Here is an 18849-nt window from a genome sequence, read left to right as displayed (position 1 = left end):
TTACATTGTACTAATTGCTTTATGTAAGTGTATTAGTCCCTTTGAGCTGCTGTAGCAAAAATACTACAGACTGGGTGGCTTAAGCAACAGAAATTTATTTCTGACAGTTTTGGAGGCTGGGAAGTTCCGCCATCTAGGAGCCAGCAGATACGGTTTCTGTTGAGGATCTATAGCTGTCTTCTCACTGTGTCCTCAAATGATGGAGTGGGCGAGGGGTCTCCCTGGGGCCTTTTAATAAGGGCATTAATCCCATTCAAGAGGGCTACACCTAAAGGCTTCACTTCCAAATACCATCACATTGGGTATTAGGTTTCAACATGCAGTTTATGGCAGTACATTTTCCATTTGAGCCTTAAAACAATCTTGTGAAGTCAATGCTGTTATGCCCAATTTTCAGACAGGAAGCTGTTAGAAAATTATGTGACTGTGACCAAGTTATATAGTAAACAAGGCAGCTGTGAAACCTTGCAACAAAAGTATTCAGGTGTTGTTTGAATGCCTCAGAATCTACATAGATTGCTTTCTTATGTTGGAAGAAGCTTGCGCATGGGCAGAACTTTGAAAGATATGGTCATAGAAAAGAGAAGACCTTGGCTTACTTTGTATTTAAAAATTCAAGACTTCTCTATGTAGTTTCTCATCAAGTACATTTGTCTTTATTAATAGTCATGTATGTTAAAAATATAACATACTACGTTGTCATTGAAAAGTGACTCAAAAAATGGATTTCTCCGAGCAGGCATTGGGAGGCATTCCTATAATGTGGGAATTGTGGTTTGCCTAATCATAGCAGTGTTCTCTAGACCTTAACTCCTGCCTCCTTTTCCTCCTTTCTTTCCTCATACAGGTACAAAGATTCAATTATTTTCCTTATTTCCTTCAAGCTGCTAACTCTTAAATTTTTTTCTAATGCTCTTGCTGTCCTGAATTCCATGGGGGTTTCCAGCTGCCTGATGACATCTTTGTGTGGATGTCCTAAAGTTACTGCAAGTCTAAGAGTCCGAAGTCCTGTCCCTCTTCCTTTTAACCCAGGCTCATCCTCTTCATGCGTTTTTGGTCCTAGTTCATCGTTTTTCTTTTTCACTGCCCGAATCTATTCATTATCAGGTCATGCAGATTTGGCCTCAAAACCACAGCATCCCCACCACTTCTGCCCTAAATTGGGCCCTTTCATCTGTTGTCCGTTTTGTTTCAGTTGCTTCATAACTGATTTCTTAGCTTACATCTTTTTGTTAGATTCATCTTAATAAACATTATGACCTTATCATTCACTTATTGAAACACTTTTCAATGGTACCCCATTGCCTGAAAGTCAAGGTCCATGTAACTTGACCTTTACAGTTTAGCCTCAGGCCCGTAAAATGAATGAGGTGGAGTATATACTATATGATTGTCTTTATATAAAATTCTAAAAAGTGCAGATGATTCTATAGTGAGAAAGCAGGTCAGTGGTTTATTGGGAATGAGGGTGGAGGAGACGGATGGATTACAGTGGGACATGAGGAAAGTTCTGGGGGTGATGGAAATGTTTATCTTGATAATGGTAATATTTTCACAGGAGTGTACATATGTCAAAACATTGAATAAATATGTGTAGTTTAGTGTGCTAAGTTTTATACTTCATTAAAATTGATAAAACATTTTGTAAAGTATAAGAAAGATGTAGGTCTATGTGCTTATGAAATAATACTCAAAATACTTTGTTAAATGACAAAAACAGGATATAGAATACTTGTGTAGAAAAATGGAAAGAATGTATGTTTATATGGACTGTCTCTGGATTGAGGAAACTTTTTTCTTGTATGCTGTTTTGAATTTTGAACCATGTACATATATTGCTTGCATTAAAAAAATTTTTAAAGGACAGTTTACACTTCTATCCAGAATATAGTGAGAACTTCTACAGAACAGTAAAGAAAAGATAAATAGCCCAGTTGAAAATCAGGTGAAGGATAGGAAAGGGAAACCTGAATGACTAATGAGCATGTGAAAAGATGCTCAGTGTCACTAGTTGTATGAGAACTGCAAATTAAAAATGAGATACTACATTTTCATCAGATTGCCAAAAAAAAAAGTCTGACAGTGCCTAATGTCAGGAGTGTGGATCAATAGGAATAGTTGCTGTTGGAATGTAAATTGGTACAGCCATTAGTAAAGCTGAAGATGTTCATATTTTATCACCCCACAATTTTGTCTTAGATAAATACCCTTGATTTTTTTCAAAATGGCTTATGACCCGTCAGTGGATGCTGTAATTGATTCAATGACTTAAAAATAGAGTGGAATAAAATAGACTACATTAGAATGTATGACAGTAAGAGTATTTTTTGTGAAACTTTAGGTTCAGATTTATTAGTATACATGTGTTGGATCACAATATGAATGTATGTTTTACTGTGGTTCTTGACCAAAAAGTTTGAAAGCCACTGTTCAGAGAAATTTTCACATATGCCCAAAGAAGATATGTACAAGAATATATGTTCAAGGACATTTATTTTAGTATTGTTTATAAGAGAAAGAAACGTAGGAAAGTAACCTAATTTTCTGTGAAACATGCAAATTGTGGTACATTTGTATAGTGGAGAGCTGTAGCTACCATCATGGTTAATGCTGAGGAAGTTAGCCAGCTTGCCGAAGGCTATGTGTAGTTTGATGCTACGTTACTTGAAGTTTACAAACATGCAGAACTGTAGTTCATACTGATAATGGGACAATCTTGGAGAAGAGGGAGGTTTTCGCTAGACCCATTTTTCAATCCTAAGGTAAGGTCACTTTGCACCATCATTCCCTACAGTGCAGCTATGGAAATGGGCTTGTACTGTACTTGTGTCTGTACTGGGACCATGCTTCCCATGGGCTGGTCCCAGCCATTGACTGAATATGCCAGGGTTGTGACAACAGTCACACAGAACCGCTCAAGGGATGACTTTGAATTGAAGACAGCATCAGCCAAGCTAAAATCTCCTAGAGCTGCGCTGCAGTCAGAGACTCTTCTACCCCGTCCTCTTTCCTTCTCCTCCTCCTTTCATAGTTGTCAGACCTGCATTGTGGTCTTAAAGTTCTCCTTGATTCCTGCTTTCTCCCCTTTGTCCTTCACAGGTGTTTCCTCCAATAAATCTCTTCTGTAGCTGTTGCTGTTGCTGTCTTGGCATCTACCTTTCAAGAGACTTTAACTCATATATCTGCATACCCTCTGCCCAGTATCTTGCAGTCACATCAGCAGTTATTTCCTAATACTTCCCTATACTGATACCTAAAGCCATTCTCTTCTGTTCATTGAATATTTCAAGGAGGTCGAAAGAAGTAAAATGTGATGTGCAGTTTTTGTAGACTTGCCTCTACTTAACGATTGTTTGTCTTTGAATTTCTGTAGCAGCATGCCCTGAGAACATCTGGTGGTGAAGTGGGCCGGTGAGTCTGGGAAGGGATGGCAGCCAATCAAGCCATCAATATCAACAAGTTACCATTGTGGGTAACTTAGTACTGCCGGAAACCTCTGGAAGCATCAGAATTATCCCACCAGAGGGGCAGGGAAGCTGGGGTATTTATGTACAGATGCCTTCATTCCTTGGCTGAGGGCTGCTCCATGGTGGAGTTGGGGGATAGGAGTCTTTCCTAATTTTTACAGACTACTGAACAGGTGGAAAAAACGGGTTCCAGCAGCCAGATGAAGCCCTGATGCAAAGAAATCGGGGTGTTGGAAGTTGGAAATAGGGCCAGCATCACTGAAGACATAGGGGAGGAGTTGGGCGTTGACAGGGTCAGCTACAGTGTTAAAATGAGCCGTGCACATTGATTAACACGGAGGGGGAAGACTTATACCATAATTAGGAATTTTGTAACTATTACTTAGCTCTTCAGAAACAAAACCTCCCTTATATAACTCATGAGGCTATTACTTTTGCCTCTCATGCATGCTTGTAGAAATGGAATATATGGGGGGTGGGAGGATACTTACTCTACAGAAGAACTGTATTTTAACTGAGTGGGAAGCCTTGATTGTAATTCAGGTCTATCTTGAATTCCTTTCCCTGGGTGGAGTGAGGGATGTTTTTGAACTAGGAAACATATGCCTGTAAGCTTGATTCCACCAGTTCTCTGGAATAGAGTTCTACTAGTCCTATGTAAAGGTGACTGAACTCATAACAACAGCAGCAGCTAATATTGTGAGTGCTTCTGATGTGGGGCTCTCCTCTAAGTGCTTTGCTATATACATTAGCTTATTTAAACCTCACCATAACTCCGTGAGCTGGGAGCTATTATCATTCCTGATTTCCAGATGAGGATTCTAAAGCACGGAGAGATTAAGTAATTTTCCTGTGGCTATAAGTGACTGAACCTAGATTCTAACTCAGGCACTCTGGCTTCAGAGCTCTGGTCCTGATGTTGTTACAGTGTCAATTATAGTAGTAGCAATGATAACATTAATAACAATACAGTAACCCTGAGTTATTACTATATGCCAGGCCCTTTGGTAAGTGCTGATCATGTTGTGTAGATGTAGTTATTAGCCCCATTTTACAGATGAGGGAATCGAGACATAGCCAGTAAATAGCAGAATGAGGTTCCAACTAATGTAGTCTGATCCCAAATTCTCTTAATTACTTACGTTGTTTTTCTTGCAATATAGCATACTTACATAACTTGGAAGAAAAGCATGATGAAAATCAAAGACCATAACTTCTGTTTCTAATGTTGCCCTTTAGGACATTTGACAAATGTGATTGATTACTGGTGTTGCTTCCTATTGTTCAGTATTGCTGTCTGGGTTTTCAATTTATGTGTCTTCCAAGAACCATTCCTATAGAGGGCAGCAGAGATGCAGCAGTGGGTTTTCTATGTAATGCACATTTTTCAGGAAGTGTGAAGAAAATTGGATTTAGGTGAGCTTTGTTATGTAATTCTCTTCTACTTTATGTAGTGAGTCCTATGCAAATACAGGCTTGCAGACTTCATAAATGTCAGATAACCCGAGTGAGGTTTGGGTTTTTGTTGAAGATGCGCAATAGAAGCTGGGTGGCTCAAACAAGATCTGAAAGCTGTAGTTTTAAGAGAAAGCAAATTTGTTTTTCAAATTTGAAATATGGATTCATTGTTATAAAACAGATGTTTTCTTTGTACTCTTAACAATAGGGGCAGAACAGATGATTCAGTATCTCACAGAATATGGAATATGGAAAAGTTTTAACAAAATTAGAATAAGCAAAATTTTATATTCTTACATGGGAGGCTATTGAGAAAGTGATCTGGCAAACTTCAAAAATATTTGTAAATTTAATGAGCATATTTGTAATTCTTTATATTTGTATGAAAGTTTGAAAGTAATACATTTAATTTCACTTTTAATCATTTTTAATGATGAATTAGAATAAAATGATATGACTAAATATGTACTAATTGTTAATGTCTGAGAACTGTCCAATGTATACAACATGTATAGAGTTGAAATAATTTAATCAAGATCAAAAGCACACATTTTAGAAACCCTCTCTAAAATATAATTATGTTTGTATAAAAATGACAATTTAGTGCTTATAAAGGGAATATATGGAGTTTTTAGTCTTGATTTTGTTTGATTATATTTTAAAGATTTCATTGTAGAAACATTACACTTAAGAAACAAATTCATACTCCAGTGTGTTCTTGTGGTAAAAAAAGGAGGACCCTTAGGAGTTGTATTGAGGAGCAGGTATCTTTTTTTGTTGTTACTTAATATTACAATTTTATGTGCATATATCTGTGATCTATCTGTTCATGATCTGATAACATTATAGCATATTTTGGCTTTTATTCTCTTTAAGAAAGTGAGTATGTGCCAATATCATTTGTAGCATCTGTTTCAGAACTTAACATCCTTATTTTTCCACATCTCCCTTCGTAATTGGCTAAACTTGAGCTTATGACATAGCAGGACAGGGACTTCGTCATTTTTTTTTTTTTACTATAAATCTTCCTCCTATTTCGCTGTCACCCTGTCATCCCATTTCCCTTCATTTTCCTTTCATTGCCCAAATTCATCTGTTTTCTGGTATAAGAAGGAGCAGAATAGAAAAAGGACTGCTGTAGAAATTAATATTACACCTGTATAAATTTAAAAATAGTGAGTCATCATAGCGTGACTTTTATAGTCCTCTAGTTTTCTAATTAAAAAAAAAATCCTTAGGCGTTCCACTCTCAGTAATGACAGAGCAGCATGTGTCAGATTACTTTTCTTGCAAATAACAGTGACAAATTCTGGACATACAAAGTGTATTAAATGTATTTTTGAAATAGAGTTTATAAAAATATAAAAAGAATATAAAAATATTTGAAGACACAGTAGAAGGGGAAGACAACTTGCAGAAACTGGAGGGGTTGACACTTTGAAGATGAGAATGGCACAAATCAGGAGAGTTTTTCATTTTTCACTGCTTTTCACCCAAGGGCAGGCCCCCATCAGTGTTGTTCAGGGTCGCTAAACTTGGATAGAAATCACAACACAGAGTTTGGGGTGGCTGCAGGAGCTTAAAAGTTAGAGAGTGTAAAGTAGAACCTCCCAGTGAGAACCACAAATGCATATAAATCTTACAGGATATAAGAACTACGCAGATTTCAGTCGCTTTCCACCACACGGGAGAAAGCAGTGTGCAGAGTGAGTACAGCCGAGTTAACTGACATTTTAGCAAAAAAGTAAATACTCTTCAGAAGAGCATAATAGAATCCAGAGTCTAAAATAGTCACTAATAATGACCAGGATACAGTCCACATTTATTAGACAAACATAGACACATACACATGTAAACCCAGAAACATGTAACTTATACTTAAGTGAAAAGGCAATTAATTGAGACAGACCCTGATATGACTTATATATTAGAATTAGCAAGTCTTGTAATTCTGTTCTGGGACATAAAGAAAAATATGCACATGATGAATGCACAGACCAAAAAACTTAGCAGAAAAATAGGAATTGGAAAAAAGGAACCAAATGAAAATTCTATAATTAAATGTACAATACCTGAAATAAAACTTCCATTAGATGGGATTACAGAAGATTGGGAAAAAATAAAAGTCAGTGATCTTGATAGATCAGTGGAAATTATTCAATCTGAAAAAGTGGAAAAGGAGATTTTAGAAAATGAAGCTAGTCTCAGTGACTGGTAGGACAGTGTAAAAAGGTCCAACAACACATGTTTAATGGAGTCCTTAAAGTGGCAGAGAGGAAAAATTGGAGCAAAAATTTTTGGAAAAATGATGGCTGATAATTTCCCCAAATTGGGGAAAGGCATATATTTACATATTCAAGATGCTCAGTGAATTTCAAACAAGATAAATACAAGAAAATACATTTAGTCACTTCATAGTCAAGATGTTGAAAATGATAGAGGAAATATCTTGGAAGCATCCTGAGAAATGGTACAGTGATAACAAATGGTCTCTACTACTTATCAGAAACAGTGCAGGCCAGCAGGCTACAGAACACGTTTAACGTGCTGGAAAAACAAAAGTCAACCCAAAATTCTATAATCAGTGAAAACAATCATTCAAGAATGAAGGCAGAGACCTTCAAGATGGAGGAGTAACACGTGGAGATCACCTTCCTCCCCACAAATACATCAGAAATACATCTGCATGTGGAACAAGTCCTACAGAACACCTACTGAACGATGGCAGAAGACCTCAGACTTCCCAAAAGGCAAGAAACTCCCCACATACCTGGGGAGGGCAAAAGAAAAAAGATAAAACAGAGACAAAAGAATAGGGACGGGACCTGCACCTTGGGGAGGGAGCTGTGAAGGAGGAAAAGTTTCCACACACTAGGAGGCCCCTTCACTGGCAGAGATGGGGATGGGGCCGGGGGAAGCTTTGGAGCCATGAAGGAGAGCGCAGCAACAAGGGTGCAGAGGACAAAGCGGAGAGATTACCACACACAGGATCGGTGCCGACCGGCACTCACCAGCCAGAGAGGCTTGTCTGCTCACCAGCCAGGACCAGTGGGGGCTGGGAGCTGAGGCTCGGGCTCTGGAGGTCAGATCCTAAAGAGAGGACTGGGATTGGATGCGTGAACACAGCCTGAAGGGGGCTAGTGCACCATAGCTAGCCGGGAGGGAGTCTTGGAAAGAGCCTGGACCTGCCGAAGAGGCAACAGACCATTGTTTTGGGGTGCGCGAGGAGAGGGGATTGAGAGCACCACCTAAATGAGCGCGAGCCGTGGCTATCAGCATGGACACCGGAGACAGGCATGAAATGCTAATGCTGCTGCTGCCGCCACAAAGAAGCCTGTGTGCGAGCACAGGTCACATCCACACCTCCCTTCGGGGGAGCCTGTGCAGCCCGCCACTGCCAGGGTCCCGGGATCCAGGGCCAACTTGCCTGGGAGAACACACGGCGCGCCTCAGGCTGGTGCACCGTTACGTCAGCCTCTGCTGCAGCAGGCTCACCCCACATTCCGTACCCCTCCCTCCCCCCAGCCTGAGTGAGCCAGAGCCCTTGAATCAGCCACTCCTTTAACCCCCTTCTGTCTGGGTGAAGAACAAACGCCCTCAGGCAACCTACATGCAGAGGCGGGGCCAAATCCAAAGCTGAGCCCCGGGAGCTGTGAGAACAAAGAAGAGAAAGGGAAATTTCTCCCAGCAGCCTCAGGAGCAGTGGATTAAATCTCCACAGTCAACTTGATGTACCCTGCATCTGCGGAATGCCTGAATAGACAATGAATCATCCTAAAAATGAGGCGGTGGACTTTGGGAGCAACTACAGACTTGGGGTTTGCCTTCTGCATCTAATATGTTTCTAGTTTTATGTTTACCTTAGTTTAATACTTAGAGCTTATTATCATTGGTAGATTTGTTTACTGATTTGGGTGCTCTCAATTTTATATATATATATATATTTTGTTTTTTCCTTTTTCTCTTTTTGTGTGTATGTGTATGCTTCTTTATGTGATTCTGTCTGTATAGGTTTGCTTTTATCATTTGTCCTAGGGTTCTGTCTGTCTGTTGTTTTTTTTTGGGGGGGATAGTTTTTAGTGCTTGTTATCATTGGTGGATTTGTTTTTTGGTTTGGTTGCTCTCTTCTTTCTTTCATTTTTTTTTATTACTTTTTTATTTTTAACACTATTTTTTAATTTTTCATTTTAGGAACTTTATTTTATTTTTATTTATTTATTCATTTTTCTTTCTTTCTTTTTTTTTCCCTCCCTTTTCTACTGAGCCGTGTGGCTGACAGGGTCTTGGTGCCCTGGCTGGGTGTCAGGCTTGAGCCTCTGAGGTGGGAGAGCCGAGTTCAGGACATTGGACCACCAGAGACCTCCCGGGCCCATGTAATATCAATCGGCCACAGCTCTCCCAGAGATCAATCCCAATGCTAAGACCCAGCTCCACTCAATGACAAGCAACCTACAGTGCTGCACACCCTATACCAAACAACTAACAGCCCCACACATTAGCAGAGGCTGCCTAAAATCATAGTAAGTTCACAGACACCCCAAAACACATCACCGGACATGGTCCTGCCCACCAGAAAGACAAGATCCAGCCTCATTCACCAGAACACAGATACCAGTCCCCTCCACCAGAAAGCCTACCCAACCCACTAAACCAACCTTACCCACTGTGGGCAGACACCAAAAACAGTGGGAACTACGAACCTGAAGCCTGCAAAAAGAAGACCCCAAACACAGTAAGTTGGGCAAAATGAGAGGACAGAGAAATACGCACCAGATGAAGGAGCAAGGTAAAAACCCACCAGACCAAACAAATGAAGAGGAAATAGGCAGTCTACCTGAAAAAGAGTTCAGAATAATGATAGTAAAGATGATGCAAAATCTTGGAAATAGAATGGATAAAATACAAGAAACGTTTAACAAGGACCTAGAAGAACTAAAGAGCAAACAAACAATGATGAATAACACAATAAATGAAATTAAAAATTCTCTAGTAGAAACCAGTAGCAGAGTAACTGAGGCAGAAGAATAGATAAGTGACCTGGAAGATAAAATAGTGGAAATTACTACTACAGAGCAGAATAAAGAAAAAATAATGAAAAGAATTGACAGTCTCGGAGACCTCTGGGACAACATTAAACGCAACAACATTCGAATTATAGGGGTCCCAGAAGAAGAAGAGAAAAAGAAAGGGACTGAGAAAACATTTGAAGAGATTATAGTTGAAAACTTCCCTAATATAGTTGAAAACTTCCATAATAAAGTTGGAAAAGAAATAGTCAAGTCCAGGAAGTGCAGAGTCCCATACATGATAAATCCAAGGAGAAACACACCAAGACACATATTAATCAAACTATCAAAAATTAAATACAAAGTATTAAAAGCAGCAAGGGAAAAGCAACAAATAACATACAAGGGAATCCCCATAAGGTTAACAGCTGATCTTTCAGCAGAAAGTCTGCAAGCTAGAAGGGAGCGGCAGGACATATTTAAAGTGATGAAAGGGAAAAACCTACAACCAAGATTACTCTACCCAGCAAGGATGTCATTCAGATTCGATGGAGAAATTAAAACCTTTACAGGAAAGCAAAAGCTAAGACAATTCAGCACCACCAAAGCAGCTTTACAGCAAATGCTAAAGGAACTTCTCTAGGCAGGAAATACAAGAGAAGGAAAAGGCCTACAATAACAAACCCAAAACAGTTAAGAAGATAGTAATAGAAACATACATATCGATAACTACCCTAAATGTAAATGGATTAAATGCTCCAACCAAAAGACATAGACTGGCTGAATGGTTACAAAAACAAGACCCATATATATGTTGTCTACAAGAGACCCACTTCAGACCTAGGGACACATACAGACTGAAAGTGAGGGGATGGAAAAATATATTCCATGCAAATAGAAATCAAAAAAAGGCTGGAGTAGCAATTCCCATATCAGACAAAATAGACTTTAAAGACTATTACAAGAGACAGAGAAGGACGGTACATAATGATCAAGGGATCAATCCAAGAAGAAGATAAAACAATTGTAAATATTTATGCACCCAACATAGGAACACCTCAGTACATAAGGCAAATGCTAACAGCCATAAAAGGGGAAATCGATAGGAACACCTCAGTACATAAGGCAAATACTAACAGCCATAAAAGGGGAAATCGACAGTAACACAATCATAGTAGGGAACTTTAACACCCCACTTTCACCAATGGACATACCATCCCAAAGGAAAGTAAATAAGGAAACACAAGCTTTAAATTATACATTAAACAAGACAGACTTAATTGATATTTGTAGGACATTCCATCCAAAAACAACAGAAATACACTTTCTTCTCAAGTGCTCATGGAACATTCTCCAGGATAGACCATATCTTGCGTCACAAATTAAGCCTTGGTAAATTTAAGAAAATGGAAGTATCTTTTCCTACCACAACACTATAAGACTAGATATCAATTACAGGAAAAAAACTGTAAAAAATACAAGCACATGGAGGCTAAACAATATACTACTAAATAACCAAGAGATCACTGAAGAAATCAAAGAGGAAATTAAAAAATACCTTGAAACAAATAACAATGAAAACACGATAACCCAAAACCTATGGGATGCAGCAAAAGCAGTTCTAAGAAGGAAGTTTATAGTAATGCCATCCTACTTCAGGAAACAAGAAACATCTCAAGTAAACAATCTAACCTTACACCTAAAGCAATTAGAGAAAGAAGAAGGAAAAAGCCCCCAATGTTAGCAGAAGGAAAGAAATACTCAGTTCAGAAATAAATGAAACAGAAATGAAGGAAACAACAGCAAAGAGCAATAAAACTAAAAGCTGGTTCTTTGGGAGGATAAACAAAATTGATAAACCATTAATCAGACTCATCAAGAAAAAAAGGGAGAAGACTCAAATCAACAGAATTAGAAATGAAAAAGGAGAAATTACAACTGACAGTGACTAAATACGAAAGATCATGAGAGATTACTACAAGCAACTGTACGCCAATGAAATGGACAGCCTGGAAGAAATGGACAAATTCTTAGAAAAGCACAAGCTTCTGAGACTGAACCAGGAAGAAATAGAAAATATAACTAGTTTGTTAGGGATTGCATTGAATCTGTAGATTGCTTTGGGTAATGTAGTCATTTTCACAATGTTGATTCTTCCAATCCAAGAACATGGTATCTCTCTCCATCTGTTTGTATCATTAATTTCTTTCATCAGTGTTTTAGAGTTTTCTGCATACAGGTCTTTTGTCTCCTCAGATAGGTTTATCCCTAGGTATTTTATTCTTTTTGTGGCAGTGGTAAATGGGAGTGTTTCCTTAATTTCTCTTTCAGATTTTTCATCATTAGTGTGTAGGAATGCAAGAGATTCCTGTGCATTAATTTTGTATCCTGCAACTTTACCAAATACATTGATTAGCTCTAGTAGTTTTCTGGTGGCATCTTTAGGATTCTCTATGTATAGTATCATGTCATCTGCTAATAGTAACAGTTTTACTTCTTCTTTTCCAATTTGTATTCCCTTTATTTCTTTTTCTTCTCTGACTGCTGTGGCTAGGACTTCCAAAGCTATGTTGAATAAGAGTGGTGAGAGTGGACGTCCTTGTCTTGTTCCTGGTCTTAGTGGAAATGCTTTCAGTTTTCCACCATTGAGTATGATGCTTGCTGTCGGTTTGTCATATATGGCCTTTATTATGTTGAGGTAGGTTCCCTCTGTGCCCATTTTGTGGAGAGTTTTTATCATAAATCAGTGTTCAATTCTGTCAAAAGCTTTTTCTGCATCTATTGAAATGACTGTATGGTTTTTACTCCTTAATTTGTTAATGTGGTGTATCACATTGATTAATTTGTGTATATTGAAGAATCCTTGCATCCCTGGGATAAATCCCACTTGATCGTGGTGTATGATCCTTGTAATGGGCTGTTGGATTTTGTTTGCTAGTATTTTCTTCAGGATTTTTCCATCTGTGTTCATCAGTGTTAGTGGTCTATAATTTTCATTTTTTGTGATATCTTTTTCTGGTTTTGGTATCAGGGTGATGGTGGCCTTGTAGAATAAATTTGGGAGTGTTTCTCCCTCTGCAATTTTTTGGAAGAGTTTGAGAAGGATTGGTGTTGGCTGTTTTCTAAATGTTTGATAGAAGTAGCCTCTGAAGCTATCTGGTCCTAGACTTCTGTTTTTTGGAAGATTTTAAATTATGGTTTCAATTTCATTACTTGTGATAGGTCTGTTTATATTTTCTAACTCTTCCTGGATCAGTCTTGGAAAATTGTACCTTTCCAAGAATTTGTCCATTTCTTTGTGGTTGTCCATTTTATTGGCATATAGCTGTTTGTAGTAGTCTCTTATAATCCTTTGTATTTCTGCAATGTCAGTTGTGATTTCTCCTTTTTCATTTCTAATTTTATTGATTTGCATCATCTCCTTTGTTTTCTTGATGAGTCAGGCTAAGGGTTTATCAATTTTGTTTATCTTCTCAAAGAACCAGTTTTTAGTTTTATTGATCTTTGGTATTGTTTTCTTCATTTCTATTTCATTTATTTCTGCTCTGATCTTTATGATTTCTTTCCTTCTACTGACTTTGGGTTTTCTTTGTTCTTTCTCTAGTTGTTTTTAAGTGTATGGTTAGATTGTTTATTTGAGATTTTTCTTGTTTCTTGAGGTGAGCTTGAATTGCTATAAACTCTCTTAGAACTCCTTTTGCTGTGTCCCATTGGTTTTGGGTCGTCCTGTTTTCGTTGTCATTTGTTTCTATGTTCTTTTTAAATTCTTCTCTGATTTCTTCAGTGATCTCTTGCTTATTTAGTAGTGCACTGTTTATTAGCTCCATGTATTTGTGTTTTTTACAGTTTTTTTTTTCCTGTAATTGATATCTAGTCTCATAGCATTGTGGTCAGAAAAGATGCTTGATGCTATTTCAATTTTCTTAAATTTTCCGAAGCTTGATTTGTGACCCAAGATGTGATCTATCCTGGAGAATGTTCCGTGTGCACTTGAGAAGAAAGAGTATTCTGCCACTTTTGGGTGGAATGTCCTATAAATATCAATTCCATGTTGTTTAATGTGTCACTTAAAGCTTATGTTTCCTTATTTATTTTCTGTTTGGTCTGTCCATTGCTGTAAGTGGGGTGTTAAAGTTCCCTACTGTTACTGTGTTACTGTTGATTTCCCCTTTTATGGCTGTTAGCATTTGCCTTATGTATTGAGGTGCTCCTGTGTTGGGCTCATAAACATTTATAATTGTTATATCTTCTTCTTGGATTGATCCTTTGATCATTATGTAGTGTCCTTTTTTTTATCTCTGGTAACAATCTTTAATTTAAAGTCTATTTTATCTGATACAAGTATCGCTACCCTGGCTTTCTTTTGATTTCCATTGGCATGGAATATCTTTTTCCATCCCTTCACTTTCAGTCTGTATGTGTCCCTAGGTCTGAAATGGGTCCCTTGTAGGCAGCATATATATGGGTCTTGCTTTTGTATCCATTCAGCCAGTCTGTGTCTTTTGGTTGGGGCATTTAATCCATTTACATTCAGGGTGATTATCCATATGTATGTTCCTATTACCGTTTACTTAATTGTTTTGGGTTGCTTTTGTAGGTCTTTTCTTTCTCCTGTATTTCCTGCCTAGAGAAGTTTGTTTAGCATTTGTTGTAAAGCTTGTTTGGTGCTGCTGAATTCTCTTAACTTTTGTTTGTCTGAAAAGTTTTTGATTTCTCCATCAAATCTGAATGAGATCCTTCCTGGGTAGAGTAATGTTGGTTGTAGGTTTTTCTCTTACATCACTTTAAGCATATCCTGCCACTCCCTTCTCGCCTGTAGAGTTTCTGCTGAAAAATCAGCTGATAACCTCATGGGGATTCCTTTGTATGTTATTTTTTGGTTTTCCTTTGTTGCTTTTAATATTTTTTCTTTGAATTTAATTTTTGTTAGTTCGATTAATATGTGTCTTGGTGTGTTTTTCCAAGGGTTTATCCTCTGTGGGACTCTCTCTACTTCCTGGACTTGGGTGACTCCTTTCCCATATTAGGGAAGTTTGTTTTTTGTTTTTTGTTTTTTTTTTTTTTTGCAGTACACGGGCTTCTCACTGTCGTGGCCTCTCCCGTTGCGGAGCACAGGCTCCGGATGTGCAGGCTCAGCGGCCATGGCTCACAGGTCCAGCTGCTCCGCGGCATGTGGGATCTTCCCGGACCGGAGCACGAACCCGTGTCCCCTGCATCGGCAGGCGGACTCTCAACCACTGCGCCACCAGGGAAGCCCCTAGGGAAGTTTTTGACTATAATCTCTTTAAATATTTTCTCAGACCGTTTCTTTTTCTCTTCTTCTTCTGGGACCCCTATAGTTTGAATGTTGGTGTGTTTAGTGTTTTCCCAGATGTCTCTGAGATTGTCTTCAGTTCTTTTCATTCTTTTTTCTTTATTCTGCTCCTTGGCAGTTATTTCCACCATTTTGTCTTCCAGCTCACTTATTCATTCTTCTGCCTCAGTTATTCTGTTATTGACTCCTTCTAGTGTATTTTTCATTTCACTTATTGTGTTGTTCATTTCTGTTTGTTTGTTCTTTAGTTCTTTTAGTTCTTTGTTAAACATTTCTTGTATTTTCTCAATCCATTCCTCCATTCTACTTTTGAGATTCTGGATCATCTTTACTATCATTACTCTGAATTCTTTTTCAGGTAGATTTCCTTTTTCCTCTTCATTTGTTTGGTCTTGCAGGTTTTTACCTTGCTCCTTCATCTGTGACATATTTTTTTACGTTTCATTTTTCTTCGTTGTTGTTTTTTTTTTTTTTGTGAGTGGGATTGTGTTCCTGTCGTACTGTTTGTTTGGCTTGAGGCTTCCAACACTGGATTTTGTAGGCTGTTGGGTAGAGCTGGGTCTTGGTGCTGAGATGAGGAACTCCGTGAGACCTCACTTCAGTGAATATTCCCTGGGGTCTGAGGTTTTCTGTTAGTCCAGTGGTTTGGACTCGGAGCTCCCACTGCAGGAGCTCAGGCCAGCCCTGGGCTTATGAACCAAGATCCGTCAAGCCATGTGGGGCGGCAAAAAAAAATAAAATTACACTAGGAAACTAACAGTTATGTTAGAAAGGATATAAAAATAATAATGTAGACGAATCGACAACTGGAAAGTACATCAGTACCACAATAGTAAAACAGAGGAGGAGGGAGAAGAAAAAACAAGCAGGGGAAGGGGAAAGGCCTTCGCTCTGGAGGTTGGGGCCTAAGCCAGGGTGAGGTCTGGGCAGTGGGCAGGGCCTATGCTTAGGACCCACAGGGCTGGAAAAGACCCTGGGGGCTCTGGGCGGTGGGGCTTAGGCTCAAGGAAAAGAAGGGGCCCAGGTATGCCACCCACCCCTGGTCTCAGAGGGCAGGGGACCTCACCTGCGAGCCCAGTGGGCTCGAGTGCTTGGGGCAGATACCCTCCTCTCCTCTCCTGGTCCTCCGGTCTGGGAGGATCCCTCTCACCTGCCTCTCCTGATCTCCCTGGCCTCCCTTCTATGCCCCAAGGACCAGTGCACTGGTGGGGTGGGTGGGGGCTTGGAGGGCAGGGGACCCGCCTGGGAGCTCAGCAGGCTCCCCGGCCTGAGTGGGCGGGCCTATGCCCCTCTGCTCCTCTCCCGCTCCTCCTGGATGGCCCCTCCCGCCTGCCTGTCCTGATCTCCCTGACCTCCCTACTATGCGCCCAAGGACCCATGCGGCCTCGAGGGGGCTTTGGAGGGCAGGGTATCTGCCTGGGAGCTCAGCAGGCTCCCTGTGCCTGAGTGGGCAGGGCAAGTGCCCTCTGCTCCTCTCCCATTCCTCCCAGAGGGCCCCTCCTGCCTTCGTCTCCTAATCTTCCCGGCCTCCCTCCTTTGCCCCCAGGACCCACGTGGCCTGGATGGGGCTTTGGGGGGATGGGTTACTGGTCTGGGAGCTCAGCACGCTCCCCGGCCCGAGTGGGTCAGGCAATTGCCCTCTGCTCCTCTCCCACTCTTCCTGGAGAGTCCCTCCCACCTGCTTCTGCTGATTTCCCTGGCCTCAGGGGCGCAGATCCTGTCTGGCCTCCACTTCTCCTCCCCTGTCAGTCCCCGTACATACTACCAGTTCACTTTGGGGTTCTTCCCATCTCCTTGGGCGTCAGAGTCCCCACCCAGTGGCCAGCAGGCGCCCTAGTTTTGGGGAGAAGCTAACTCCTTATTCTTTTTATAGCTGAGTAATATTCCATTGTGTGTGTGTGTACCACATCTTCTTTATCCATTCATCTGTTGATGGACACTTTGGTTGTTTACATGTCTTGGCAATTGTAAATAATGCTGCTATGAACATTGGGGTACATTATCTTTTTGCATTGGTGTTTTTGTTTTTGTTTTTTTCCGGATATATACCCAGGACTGGAATTACTGGTCACACGGTAATTCTATTTTTAGTTTTTCTGAAACCTCCCTACTGTTTTCCACAGTGGCTGTACCAATTTACATTCCTACAAACAGTGTACAAGGGTTCCCTTTTCTCTACATCCTTGGCAACATGTACCGCAAAAAAAAAAAAAAAAAAAAAATCAGTTGACTATATATGTGTGGGTTTTATTCTGGATCTTAAATCCTTTTCTGTTGGTCTGTATGTCCATCCTTATGACAGTTCCATCCTCTCTTGATTAGTGTAGTTTTGTAGTAGATTTTGAAATTGAGAAGTTGGAGTTCCCTAACTCTTTTCCTTTTTCAAGATTGTCCTGGCTATTCTGGGTCTGTTGCATCTCCATAGGTATTTTAAAGTGGGCTTTTCCATTTCTGTACTCTTCTGCCCCACTGCTCCCTGGGCAGGAGGGCCTGTTTCCCCATTCCGGTACTGATGTATGAGAACAGAGGAGTGTTCCACATTGAAAGAGGTTACATCCTAGTAATGATTCACTAGTGATCAGGGCCTGAAGATTTCAGGAGAGGGCATAGTTGGAAGATGTGTTGTTCTGCTCTTATGCCATGAAATTCCTAACAGTAAATTTCATGTGACCACAAAGTAGATTATCCATGCATTCGCTTACAATGGTTATGACTTGAGGTCTTCAAACAAACAAACAAAATCTAACAACCTTTGAGAGAGTCATTGGAAGTTAGTTTTCACAAGCATTATAATGGAAGAAAAGTGTCATTAGTAGTGATATAACCGACATTAACTAAACGGCATCAAGGAACCACAGCAGATGTATATTGTTTCAATACAATGTCCTAAGACCGTTGTGAGTAATAGCCATATTGTTACCTTTCTCTTGGGTGGGCGTTATGAAATTAGTTATGCACTTACGACAGTAAAAACCACAGATATGATATCTATGTTACACCGTGAAGAATGTTTATGTGCATGATTAGACAATTAATAAACACTAATTATCTGTTTTCTACCCCATTTTCGAAAACTTCGTGAATAAATGACTATAGCTCTCATGGGCCCAAGAATTTTGTAAAATCAATTACTTATTCAGACAGATGCCTTACAAAAATTATATGCTGAGGACCTTCACATATCCTAGTAGTGGCTCTGCTCAAGGGTACATTAGTAGGTGGAATCCCAGTTGTTGGTGGGATATCAGCCTTGGCATTCTTTTATTATGATCGATAGCTTATCTGAGAATAGGGAATGTTTTCATGAGTAAAGGACAGACAGTAATATCACTTGAGCTTGCATTGTTTTACTTTAAATAACAATATTATTTATAGTGTATCTTCATGGGCACTGTGAGGAGTATGAGTGAAAATTTTCCTTAACTAGATCTGTGAACCTTGTCTCAGTATGACTGCCTATGAAGGGCCTGGAGTGGGTAGAGAAGAGGAACTAGTGTTATGATGTTAATAATTACAACCTTTAATAGATAGGACTTATAGATTTAACACAAATAAACAGTAAAGTAGTTTAAAATGTAGTATTTGCTTTTCATTTCTGTTTTAA

The 18849-nt window shown here is 39.6% G+C and overlaps 1 protein-coding gene across 10 annotated transcripts in view; it reads left to right on the top strand.

Moving 5' to 3' along the window:
- Positions 1-18849, top strand: part of SPIDR (scaffold protein involved in DNA repair) — a 384011-nt gene that overhangs the window by 54006 nt on the left and 311156 nt on the right. The window lies entirely within an intron of this gene.

Source organism: Monodon monoceros, unplaced genomic scaffold, assembly GCF_005190385.1.
Source record: "Monodon monoceros isolate NGI ecotype Baffin Bay Population unplaced genomic scaffold, NGI_Narwhal_1 Super_Scaffold_14, whole genome shotgun sequence".
Taxonomy (NCBI): Eukaryota; Metazoa; Chordata; class Mammalia; order Artiodactyla; family Monodontidae; genus Monodon; species Monodon monoceros.
The sequence above is the reverse complement of the archived record's forward strand: the minus strand, read 5'-3'. Positions and strand labels throughout refer to the sequence as shown.